Source organism: Protopterus annectens, chromosome 6.part1 (assembly GCF_019279795.1).
Source record: "Protopterus annectens isolate FY-2018-M chromosome 6.part1, PAN1.0, whole genome shotgun sequence".
NCBI lineage: Eukaryota > Metazoa > Chordata > Ceratodontiformes > Protopteridae > Protopterus > Protopterus annectens.
The window spans coordinates 398761480-398776104 of NC_056738.1; the positions used below are offsets into that span (position 1 = coordinate 398761480).

Sequence of the window (14625 nt, forward strand, 5' to 3'; positions counted from 1 at the left end):
TGAGGTTCCGATCCAATACTTAAAAAATGAAAAATTTGTAGGTATGGCCTCAAAAAAAACTAAATTAGTTTATGGGTATCCAATTCTGTGAGCTCTGGAATCTGTATGGTCTAGCTATCACAAAAATGATAGTGTACCTGCATAAATAATAAAATAAGAAGAGGTCTTGAAGGGAAAAAAACAAAGGTGATAACCCAGCCAAAGGAATGAATGCATCCTATAAATGTATAATGTATACAAAACAAATAAAAAGCATATTAATTTGACAATCTTGTTCAAAAAATGTCAAACAATTGCAAAAAAACAATTCCCAATGTGTTATATTATATGGTTCAACATGTTGATCCGTTACCTCTGAGAAAAAGGTAAAACAAAAACCTATATATTCATGAAAACATCCAAATGAACTACACAAATTCACTAAATGTAAGTTATATTGGTCATGAAAAATCATAACACAAAACCTACATTAGCTATAATAATCAGTATATATTATATATAATAATCAGTCATAAATATGGCCATCATAGGTTATAACATATAAAGAATAATACTTAAAACACAATATGGAACGTATTCACATAATATCAAGACATTTAAACCAATATGTGGTCCGGAAAATGAATGAGCCAAAAAGTCAAAGGAATCGCACAAACAATGTGCGAATACTTAAATCACAAAAGAAATATCTACCCAATGTCCAAAAATGTCCACAATCCAGTCCAAATGTAGATGAAACCCAAATAAATCCAATGACAAATCTTCACGAAACCATGAACAACCTTAAACGCCAAAATTTGGCCTGTAGTCCACCGACTGGTGATAGACGGGAAAGCACAAGTCCCCTGCTAAACAGGAGACTTTGAAACGCCAGCGACTATGCCAAAAGGTGAAACCCGGAAATGGAACACCGTGCAACAGTGAGGGCTCGGTTAGGCAACAGCCAGCAAGAAGCCCATATCCACTAGCACGATAATAAGTAACTAAGCCAAACAAAGTCAACGATGAAGAAGAAACGTAATAAATGGTTCTTGCAGTCATGAATAAATAGCGAACAAAGTAAAATAGCCTTAAAAGGCGTGCACAACCCAACGTTGGTCCACAGCAGCTGAAAAAACAAAATACAGTCCAATCACAAATGCACGTAGGACCCTTGCATGGCAATACAAGCCAAAATCCAAAGGAAACAAAGCCAGCAAGTGTGGAAAGTGCAAAATCCAAATAGTTTATTAAAACCCAAGGGAAAAATCCCCTGAATAACACATAAATAATAAATCCAAACCGGTTTCGGCTTAACAGAGCCTTCTTCAGTGGATAACAAACAATAAAGGTACTCACAACCCAGTATATATATATATATATATATATATATATATATATATAAAAAACTAAGTACATGACTTAAGAACCAATCAAAACAGATAATTTATAATTCAAAATTGGTCATTAAGACCAGGTGGAAATAAAGCTCCAAGTTTGACTATCCATTTCCTTTCTTTAAAATTAAACATTTCATGCCAATTATGTTTATCTCTACAAATACCTTTGATGTAGTCACTAATAACAAACAAAAGAAGATGTTGTATGTTTCAAACTATGTTTATATAGAGCATTATTAAGGCATTTGTTCTCAATATTTGTCTGTAATTTATTTAGTTACATCTTATATTGTTATTTAAGATCTGGTCTTGTTGGGTTAAATATGGCACTTTCACCTCTAATTCAGGGGTTATCTTCAGATTTGGATGATTTATCCGTTTTTGGTTTGGGGGTTCGCAATTCCCAACACACAGTTGACATTAATGGTTCTGATTTGGACACTGAATGTGAAATGTTTTTTAGTCGATTAAATAAAAATATGAAAATGGTCCGGACGAATGTTTGGCACCTACGCCTTTTTAAGGCATATCAGTGAAAAAAGATCACCCCACATGGACTCAGGGTTAAGGTGCAACCCTTGGTGTCGAACATTGATGATAAACTAATAGATGATTGGGGTCATATTCAACAATTAGCAACTTCTAAATTTGTGGATGCCCTGGCTGATTTCTATGAACGTAGGGTACAAATAGGGGTCAAAGATTTAGAAGCTATTTGTTTGGAGGCTAACAAGTTTGAAACTTGTGGTTCGTTTTCGTCACAAGTCAAAAAAACTAACTATTGATCTATCCAAGTTAGAATCAAGTTTAAAGGAAAGACAGCTTAAAAAATTTTTTAGGGATGTAGGTGACTATGAGAGAGGGAAACCTTTTGATACTTCAAAAAATGTGTCCTTTAGATTACCTAAGGACAATAACAACAGTAATAAAAGGTTTTCGACTCCCAAAAGAAAGAGACCAAAATCCATTTTAAAGAAAAGTTTTGATTCTTCAAGCTTTACTTCTGGGGAAGATACTTTTTCTAACACAGAATGTGAATCGGAGGGGAATCATCCTGATGTTTCACCCAATGCCAAAAGAATAAATTTATCACACCCTCTGGGTTTAGATTCAGACGAGGGGGGCGGAAACACAAAAAAAGACAGGCCCAAACAGGATCTGGAGACCCTTTTGAAAATGATGATAGAACACTGATCAGCCATTGTAATGTTCACAATATTTCCTCTGTTGAGTTAAAGGGTTAAACTTTGTTCCTGGCTTTTTTGTTTCTGAATACTCTTTAGCCCAGGATGTGGCCAATTTTTGTCGATTGTTAAATCTTAAACTGTTTTATGCTGATAGTGATGGTGGTACATCCCAAGAATTTAGGTTTAAGAAATCCACCTTTAATCCACCTATGACACATTTGGTAGGTGTTTTTTTTAAAAAATGTGTTAAAGGATTTACATTGTCATCTTAGGGACTTTCCTATATCATATAACAACTTGTCCATGGATGAAGTACATAGTCTTGAGGAACTTGCTAATAAAAAGAACTTGGTTATTACTCAAGCGGATAAAGGTGGGGCTGTTGTGGTTTTGGATAAGGTCGCTTATGATAAGGAGGCAATGAGACAATTGGGTGATAAAGAATATTACATGCATATGCCCTTGGATCCATCTCCTCATTTCCAACAGAAAATTGGACAGTTTTTGACACAAGCAATAGAGGAGGGTATCATTACACAGGCCATAAAGGAACAACTCATGGTTCTATCTCCCAATAAACAATATTTTTATCTGTTGCCTAAGATACACAAACAGGCTACCAATTCCTCAGGTCGACCCATTGTTTCTGGACATGGGTCCCTTACTGAACCCTTATCGAAATATTTGACTTATTATTTAAAACCATTACTTTCCTACATAAGAGCCAGAATTCAAGACACCACCCAGTTCTTGGACATACTTAATGATACACAGCTTGAATCCCATTGGTTACTATGTACTTTGGACATTACCTCTCTATACACCAGTATTCCACACTGGGCAGGTCTACAAGCTTTGGACTATTGGTTGGCTAGATCTTGGCTTTATAAACCCGGATTCAACACTTTTTTGGTATGTTTGACTGAATATATGTTAACTAGTAACATTTTTTACTATCAAAATCAATGTTTCTGGCAAACTAAAGGGACAGCGATGGGTGCATCTTTTGCACCCATCTATGCGGATCTCTTTATGGCATACATAGAGGAGATCATGATTTACGACCCCAACCACAATATTTATATGTGTGAGATGGACATCTGGCGTTGTTATCTGGATGATTGTTGGTTGGTGTGGAAGGCTGATGAAAATTATCTTAAAGAGTTTCTTGATTACCTTAATGGCAATATATGGGGAATCGAATTCAAGTTGACTTTCCATAGATCCAGGATTGTTTTCCTGGACGTGGAGATTCATAGAAATGTGGATGATACGTTCTCCACTACAGTATTTAGAAAATTTCCTGAATATAACTCTTTATTACATGCTTCCAGCTTCCACCCACAACATATCATCCAGAATATACCAAAATCTCAGTTTTTAAGAGCTAGAAGGATCTGCTCTAACCAACAGTCCTATGCAAATACACGGGATGACCTTGCCCATAGATTTTTAGAGAGAGGATATCGTCCAGGCACTGTTAATTTGGCAAAACAGTGGGCTTCCAACTTGAACAAGCAGGATTTACTGTGCTACAAAGATAAGAAGAAAGATGTGGTCCAACAACCCCTATGGCTGGTTACTACTTATGGACGTAATTCTAAGGGTTTTATAAACATCATTCAGAGGCATTGGAATGTCTTGATGGCTGAAGAAAAACTACATCCTTTTCTTAGAGATAGATGTTCTTTCTCATTTAGAAGGGGACACACAATAGGTTCTAGGCTTAGCCATTATAAGAGACCTTCTTTTGACTCCATAGTTTCTACCCAAACATCTCTTACAGGGGGACCAGTTCTAGGATGTATCCCATGTGGTCATTGCTCATATTGTGCCCGAGTTTTACATACCCGGGAATTTAGCAGTAAAAATACTTCTGTGATTTTTGACATCAAATTTTGGGCTAATTGCAGTACGGAGTGGGTCATCTATTTGGTGACCTGCACTTGTTCTGCTTTCTATGTGGGGCAGACTTCCAGATCTTTTCGTCTTAGAATCTGTGAACACCTCAGTGATATTAAGAACAAATGCCTTAATAATGCTCTATATAAACATAGTTTGAAACATACAACAGCTTCTTTTAAGTTTGTTATTATTGACTACATCAAAGGTATTTGTAGAGATAAACATAATTGGCATGACATGCTTAATTTTAAAGAAAGGAAATGGATAGTCAAACTTGGAGCTTTATTTCCACCTGGTCTTAATGACCAATTTTGAATTATAAATTATCTGTTTTGATTGGTTCTTATGTCATGTACCTAGTTATATATACATATATATATATATATATATATATATATATATATATATATATATACTGGGTTGTGAGTACCTTTATTGTTTGATTGTTTGTTATCCACTGAAGAAGGCTCTGTTAAGCCGAAACCGGTTTGGATTTATTACTTATGTGTTTTTCAGAGGATATTTCCCTTGGGTTTTAATAATCTATTTGGATTTTGCACTTTCCACACTTGCTGGCTTTGTTTCCTTTGGATTTTGGCTTGTATTGCCGTGCAAGGGTCCTACGTGCATCTGTGATTGGACTGCACTGACAAACTGTGCCATATTCTTGTAGGTCCCTCTGGTGTGACAGCAGGGCAGGCGATACATGCTGGTGAGTGTGTTAACACTTTAATATTGGTAATGACATGTGCATGTCATAGATGAGGTGTAGGCCATGTACACGTAACACACCTACACATAATGCATGCTGTGCATGTTTGCTGTGAGACATTAAACATCTCAGTAAAGTCAGTATCTGCCTCAATCACATGCAATGCCCAGGGCAGCAGACACATTTGTGGCAACACTGTACTGCACACTGGATATGCATAGTTGCTACAGCTGTACACAACAGAACACGTTTATCATACGCAGGACAAGAAAACATGCTACATTTGGCATTACCACACACCCGCTGTAAGATCACACTTCAGTATCCCACATGTCATGCACACACACATGATGTACCTCAGGGGTAGAGGCCTATCATGAGGCTGTGCAACACTCTTCAACACATAACACAGTCATGTTAGGCAATGCTCACTATCGGGCACCTCACACACCCATGTACAAAGTGGCTGTGTAATTGTGAACATAGCCACGGCACTGCAGTTCAGGTACAGCATGCTAGGTGTTGGTCTTGCACACATTAGTAGCTGTGAGTGACCACAAGATGCATGATGATGATGGCACAGGGTACTACACCCCATCTAGTTACAATGACCACAGTACTACTCATAGCAGTCATTGCTGTGCACCTCAATGTTGTGTGTGTGCAAACATATGCACCTATACACAATATGCATAGCATGTTGTGTGTGTGCTTACATATGCCAGTATACACAATATGCACAGTAGTCGCCATCCGAACAAAGTGTCGCATTTATGTCCTGGAATGCTAGTGGGTGTATAGGTCACATGACACACATTGGGTATGTGTGGTGTTTAATGTTGCAGTCGTGTAACATGCCATGCCATGGCTAGCATCGACATATCTGCAATATGTCCCACACTCACCATAACCACTGTACACTGGCCATGTCGAGCATTGGGATTCCTTCACGTCAACATGCACCACTCATCCCGTGTGTGTACATAGCATGCATGTGCTACACCTGTGCCCACTATTATCTGCTATGGACACAGACACTGTACTCAGACATGGAAATATATGTGTCACACAGATAACACATGCAGCCATGGCATGTATACCTGTGAGTGATGGTGCACAGAGCATTGCAGAGCTGATAATACTTGTACAGCAATGTTGTGTCCAGGTACACATTGTGTTCCAGGGTGTAGCCAATCACTGAACAACTACACAGTTGCATCAAGGCCATGTACACTGCCATGAAATAGGGGTGCCTACACTTGCACTGCATGGTCTTGTGCAACACATATTATGCATGCTGACACATATGTGGTGACTGTTTGCCTTGTGATACTGGCACCCACCTTCCCCCACTATAGAGTATGTGTTGGATTGCTGGTGTGTGTGTGTATGTGCTGTAGTGAGGAATGTATATGTGTGCATGTGTGTATGTGTTCATGCGTGCATGTGTGCATGTGTTCATGTGCGCATGTGTGCATGTGTACATGCATCATGTGCAGACTGTAAAGTGTGTTTCCTGTCTTCCTCTCACAGGTGCTGAGTTAGGGGTGGCCAAAAGCAGCAGGGAACCTGAAGCTACTGTCACGAATAGTGGTGATGATGAGACATGTATTCTGGCACAGGAAGGTTTGACAGGGTCTTTCGTTGGTCCACCAATCGACAGTACACAGTGTTCAACCCCATCTATGCACACACTTATACTGCCAATACATCCCTCATCACCAATGGCCATAGGCGAGGAACAGCATACAGTTGGCATTGACCAGAAGAGTGTGGTACCCATGGCACTTGCATCCCCTCACAGCAGCCATAGCCGGATTCCTGGAACGGTACCACATAGGCGGAGGTCCAGGGGTTCTCGGGGAAGCACCGCTGGTCATATAGCCCCTGGCAGAAGTGCCCTCACAGGTCTTACAACGTCCAGTATGTTCCGGGCTGTAATGCAGGCTCAGGCACGTAAGGAATGGTACACCAGACAGGGACTTAGGGTGCAGATGGCACATTACACTGCTATCAATGACAGCATCCGTGACCTTGCCGGTGCCATCCGGAATTACACCGAGGTCATTGATAGACATTGGGGTGAGACTGTAGATGCCCTTCACAATATGTCTTCCATGAGCCAGGACCGTGCAGGATGGTTGCGACGTCGACGCGGATGCATGCCAGCAACAGCGACAGCTGGCAGTGGTCACGGATGGCCCACAATTCACAGTCGCCCCCGTAGTGGCAGTTCCAGCCCCAGCCATGCTGGGGCTGGCCTGTCCATTGACCGTCCCAGTAGACCACATGCACGTGGCTCTGGCCAGTCCCAGCAGGGACGTGGGTCCAGTCGTCATACCTCTGCCTCTGATAACAGAACCCAGTCGGGGTTGGTACCCGATACTGTCCGTAGCACCCCTGCCAGGTACAGGTACTGTGTCCATGGCCTGAGACAGTGATCTGTACAACCTAGCAGGTACAGTCTGTGGCTGTCCCACAAACTGCCATATATGGCAGCCACATGGTGGAGCTGTGTGCATGCAGACACACACACATTAACCAAACAACTAGGGCTCACACATACACACACACATTACATCAACATTGGCCCATGCTGTACTGTTGTCCCACACACACACACACACACACACACACACACACACACACACACACACACACACACACACACAGACATGTCAATTGGATGGATCAATGTCAGGCTCTGGCAAACAACAACACACCCTGTGCATATGATGATACCTGTGTCGCCTCCTGCATCTCTAACATTGATGCAGGAACAGGCTAACATGGTGCTGATGCACAGGGTGACATTATAGCAATGTAGCAATATTAGCAAGTTGTCAACATGAAAGTGTAATGACATCCTTGTAGGTATGTATGAGCAGGTATTATGCATCAAAGCTCTGATTGTCAATGTAGCATTGTTTACACCACTGTTAGGTCTGAGTATGTATTGTCCACCCATATGCCACTTGGCTGAAGTGTAATGTGTTGCCAGCATGTGTTAGTGAGTGGACAGTATGTGTGTGATGTGTGCAGTACAGATTAGCAAGTGTACATCTGTGAACATGGTGGGTGCGCACCATCTGCATGTACGTGCATGGTGGACACATGGGACGTGTGGCATACCCTGTTGTACATATTGTTAACATCTCATAGTAACTTTCAATGGTCAGTAGCATTCTACTACAGTTATGTACTAACATGGGTCCACATGTGTGTATGTCATGGGTTGACACTATGCTGTGGGTGATACTGCTAATATCTGTCAATGATTTGCGGTCTGGTAGTATACACAACCTCAACAGCATGACTATAAGAAATCATTGGATGATATCCTGACAAATGACACACAGTTGTAGGGAACTCAGTAACAGTTGGATCCTTCCAGTACTATACTCTAACACTAACCAGTGGTATTGACCACCACCCATTCCTGGGACCACACCTGTTTGGCATGTAGCCCCCTTACGTAAATGCAAACACACTAAGGATGTGTCCATCCACATCTGGAAATGCATGCATTGGCCTACAATGCATTCCCTGGATGGGACGCATATCCTACACAAGGGTATCATACAGACAGACACCTGTTGTCTGATACATGCTGTATAGCAGTAAGCCAGCTATGGCATAGTCATCCACATTTACTATACATACTATCCCATCAGTACCACATCGATGGTAGACCTCAACATGTATGTTGGGTACCAATATGTACATACAGCCTCGTGTTATGTCATGTGTCCCTTGGTATCCACATATCCATAGGTATTGTGGAGTCCCTCGGTGTATCACATAAGACATTAGAGGCCTGAATGCATATCCACAAGGCAGTTGTACACCTATACAGACTGTCCATTATTGCCAGTCATTGTTGTGTATGAACATGCCTGACATATATCCCAGGCATATACCCTCACTCACACTACTCTTTAGTAACTGTCATGGGTGTGTGTGGCACAGATGACCTTGGTCACAGATCACAACAGTGGATGGCTTTGTCACATACATACATATGTGACCTACAATCTGAGAAGCAGCGGCACAACCTGTCAATGGAAACAAATGTATTCATGTAGTATGCAGGCTTCACACCTATGTACTGATTGAGGGGACACGTACACATATATATTTGCCACACAGATACCTGATGTGTGCAATGCACTTACTGTTTTAATCATAATATGTCCTACCATAGTAAAACCAAAACCCACACCGCATTGACACACACACTGTCTGCAGGATTCAAACCCCTACCTAACTATGTTATGATACTAGTGAGAAATGCATTAACACGGCATGCTATTTGCTTTACTGGCTGGTTTCCCTTCTCCATCTGTATTTGTAGGATGGTGACATCATCAGACTTTCCAAAGAGGAATGTACCTCTTTTAGTGAGTCTTCCCAGTCTCCAAAAAGGGCACTCCTCTCAAAGAAAACTGCACACATACACACCCCCCACCCCCCACACACAGTCAGTGTTTGCAGGATTCAAACCCCTACCTAACTATGTTATGATACTAGAGAGAGATGCATTAACACGGCGCGCTATTTGCTTTACTGGCTCGCTTCCCTTTTCCTGCTGTATGTATAGGATGGTGACATCATCAGACTGGATATGGTGATGTGTGTACACTTTGTTTTATGCCATTCCAGGAATGATCCATGTGGGTCAGCAGGTGTCAACAGCTTGAACAGGACCTCATAATCCTTACCTTGTGTGATCTATCTGTGGACACATTGACGTTCCTTCATATGTCAACACATATTTATGCACGGCTTGTTGGTTTTGTGGATGCTACATGTGTCTGGGATGTTGATAAAGGGCTATTCAAAGTCTATGTGAGACATGTGTAGCTGTGTTCAGTGATGTATGTCCTGGGTGGCTGCCTTGCAAACAGTCTAGCATGTTTGGGAACCATGATCCGCACATGAACATACCACAGTTGGTAGGGTTGTGTGTATGTCAGCTTCCAGTAGCTCTGTTTATGACTTCAACCATGATGGACTCCATGACCTTGCAGATCAGACTTCATATGCATACTGGACTATACTTCTCATTGTGTGTTGTGCAACAACACTTGTGGGGAGTGCCATATGTTGCTGTAACACATTTAACGGTTCCACATCCTGTGTAGGGGGTGAGGCTCAGCTGACCGTTCAGGTGCAGGATCTGTTTGTTCTGTAGTTTATGCATGACACATATTGGGAATCAATGTATTCCACTTGCTGCCATGCTTTTGGCATTGGGGGTAGCTGCTCATCCATTCTACATGTGATATCTCCTGGTATGATGATATGGACTATAGTCAGTGGGAGGTGGGTATGTATATATGGGCCTGTCTGTCAGGTTGTTGGCATTGTCAGTCAGGTACAGTTGGCCCTGACTCAGGTCATATACGGGTGTACATTGCTATTTATGACATAGCTGAAGGTGGTGTCATGATTCAGTCTGGACTCCTTCTCAGCTACTCTACAAAACACCAACGAACCTGAGCACTAATCCCTGTTATACTCTTTTACACACTTAACACCCTACTGATCATTTGTGATCAGGCTACAGAGTATGTCATCATAATATCCTGGCATGTCCAGGGGTCGGTTTCGTGTGTACTCTCCAGTCCAGCTGGTGAATATTGTGATGTTGACACAATGTCACATCTGCCTCATGTACACAGACAACCCTCTCCTCCTCCTGACAAACTCAGATATATGTGTGAGATGCACCTATCTAGACATACAGGGTGCTGAACTCTCTCTACCCATGACTGGCACAGTCTATCAGGTGGTGAAGGTAACCACACACACCACATATCAGTCTCACATATCCTTTAGCGACAGCACTCAAACCACATTATCACACATAGACATACTCGGATGCTGTAAATGAACTCTGCCTAAGCAGCAGAGACCTCCAAAGCAGACGCACACACAACTGCTACCCCACTACAATACCCACATATCACATAGTACACAATGTCAGTGTGCCACACAGTCACTGCCCTTCAGGCTATACAACACACCTAATACACTTGTAATAGGCGACACTTATTGTCAGACACACTAACGTACCACTCACCAGCCCAAACAAGGGAATAGTCACTTTGGGCTGTCTGTCAGGTGCCAGGATCTGCCACATAACACATGCAGTCAGGTCACTCCAAAGCAAGTACAGGACTGGCACCATCATTGTCCATGCTGGTGTGTAAAACCTTAGACGTTACTCCCTGGACCACATGACATGATACATGGAGGAACACTCTGATCATGTAGCCCAGGCCAGTATGATCCTGACCTTGTCTAGCATCTTACACCCACCAATTATGATGTCACAGTATACAGAAAAGCATATCACGTTTAACAGTTGGCTAACAAATTGGTGTCATTCATAGGGGATACAGTGTCTGTCAGCCTGTGGTGACATGCTCGACATGCCACGTAGCTTCACTATGGACAGCTTGCACCTGTCACCCTTGGACTTTCAAATGCTGGCTAAGGCTCTTGCTACCACCATAGCGCCTTTCTTAAGCAGGGCTCAAAAGACAAACCCACCTCTATAGACATTATAGGTTAAATGAAACTAAGGGTAATGCTGCTCAACACCAGATGTGTTACCCTCATATTGCAGACACTCAGGACTCTCCTCAGTATGGAGAATAGCGATATCTGTGCACTAACAGATGCCTGGTTCGGGCTCACTTATGCACAACAGCACTACTAGGTTATGTGTCATACCATGCTTTCTGACCACAAGACTTGGAACAGACAACACAACTAGGGGGAGTATCCATATACATCACAGATACACACACCTCTGGGTTAGTAACACTGCACAAAGCATTACAGACCATACATATACAACTATCATTGTGCAAAACTGCCTTTCAGTTTGTCGCCTGCTACAGACCACCCTCCAAACTCAGGAACCACACTTGATTTTCATGGGAACTATGGAGAATATGAAGGTCTCCACAAACACCATTATATTGGGTGACTTCAAATACACAAATATTGACTGGGGATACTACTCAAGCCCCAACACCCTCACCCAACAGTCGCTACAATTTGTAGACTCATATGCTATGGCACAACCAGTCAGCACAGCCACAAGGGGGAATACATATTGGACCTGATCATCACCAACATGGGGACTCTAAGTTCCACACCAGCGATATACCCCTCATTGGTAAGGTCTGAACATACATGTATCTCACTGGGCATACATATACCCTCCACACACCCATCCTGGGTAATCTTGGTGAAATTCTCATGAGCCAACGTCTCACTTCACCAAAGCAAGGTGGTATCCTTCAGAGACCCTGAGACAGTGGCAAATATGGCTCAGACTGCTGAAGCCTTTACATACACATTCTATGGACACCTAGTGGACTGCATGGATTGTGCTATCCCAAATAACAACAAGACTCATGTCTACAATGGCAGGGGACCTGTCTGGTAGACTCCAGCCATTAATAACCTATACAACGTCAGGAGGAAGCTACTACATGATAGAGCACAATCCCAGATGGGGAAAGCATCTGTAATCTGTACTAGCAGACAGCTACAATCACTCATGAACTCTTCTAAGGGTCGCTTCTACCGGACAATTGCACCAGACACATAGGACTATCACACGGCCTTCTTCAGTTATGTCAGGAACCTGGGTGGACACTCACTGATACGCTGAGAGTTACTGCATAATGACTAAACTTAACCTGAACCCACTGGCATTGCCAAAATCCTGGCAAACAGGTTCAGTGCAGATGTCTTCCCTACCATCCCCCCTAAGGAGCAACTATCCATCCTAACAGAGTGTAACCTCCCTGACATCACACAGTAATGGGTGAGTGCTGCCCTCCCCAAAGCGTACATCACAGCATCAATGGGACCAGACGGTGTCCTGGCCTGCATCTTACACGAGCTTCATGACAGACGTAACCCTTACATTACAGCACTGTTCAATATCGGAGTTACTACAGGATATGTACACAAGGAATGGCATACAGCGACAGTGGTCCCACTCCACAGAGTTGGTGCCACAACGGACCACAGACAATATCACCCTATAAGCCTAACTAGCCTGTTCTGCAAAGCTATGGAGCGTATTGTCATGGGACTCATACACATAGACATCAGGAACCTACAGACACTGTGTCCTACACATTTCAGCGTTGTTGTGGGCAGATCTTGCCTCTTGAACCTGTTTGTATTCTTTAAATGGTTAACAGGTCCATCAACAAAGGGACGGTTGTCCACACAGCCTACCTGAACCTTGCAAAACACTTCTACACAATAACCCTCTGGGCCATTATGCATAGGCTCACCAGCGTTGATATGGACACATATCTCACACGATGGATTGCTACCTGGATCAGGGATAGCACCCACATGGTCAGAATTGCAGGTGCCATGTCTGACTCTACACCAGTTACACGTGGCATCCCACACAGCTCGGTCCTGGGACCTCTCTTGCTCAGTATATATTTGTCTGACGTACAGGCTACCACAGGGGGACTATGGCTGACCATGTTTGCACTTGACTGCAAACTGGGTGCCATAATCAACTCTCCAGCTACCACATGCATACTCAAACAAGGTCTCACAGAGATTGATGACTGGTGTCTGAGCCATGGCCTACAGATAAATGCCATTAGTTGCATAGTCATCCCCTTTGGGAATAACAACATGCCCACACATTACCACATAGGTAGTACTCCATTACATATGGTAGGAGTTGTTAGGGGTTTGGGGACATGACTTGTTCGTACTGTCGCCTTTCACAATCGCGTTGCCAAAGTGGTTGGACAGACCTTCTATACAGGCCACCTTATCCCATATGGTTTTACATCTAGATCAAGTGAGGTCATTGTGCCCCTATACTCATCACAACCATGCTTGGTTACAATGCCACATTTGGGGTGTACCTTACCCGACACCTGCAGCAACTGTACTGGCCACAGAAGTTCCTCACCAAGCAGATCTAGGGACTCACATGGATGCCCTGCACAGTTCAAATGCAGTAACTCCAGCTCTACTCAGTCACTTACCACCTACTCGGATATGATGTGTGCCTGTTGTTTACAGATATATCCAACCCAGAATTACTGGACATGCTGCACCTCAGGATATCCGACTCCCTTGGAGCTACACACTCCAGGGACCTCAGCACAGATGTTAATAGGACATGCTGGAGGGACAGATTCTTATCCCAGAGGCTCCCCTCACTCCGGATTGTAATCCCAGTTTCACATAGGCAGAGCCACCCACTGACCACCTACAGGAGACATCTTGATGACTGTATGGGTGATCGCATGTTTAAACCCTGGGATATCTTCTGCGTCCCTGCTAGACAGAGGCACACTAGCCTAAACGTACATGGGCTATCTTGTGTGACCTACTATTCACATGCACAGTGTAGTAATCTGACAGGGTTGCG

General features: G+C 42.9%; 1 protein-coding gene across 1 annotated transcript in view; it reads right to left on the minus strand.

Moving 5' to 3' along the window:
• Positions 1 to 14625, minus strand: part of LOC122805298 (girdin-like) — a 1431879-nt gene that overhangs the window by 1392684 nt on the left and 24570 nt on the right. The window lies entirely within an intron of this gene.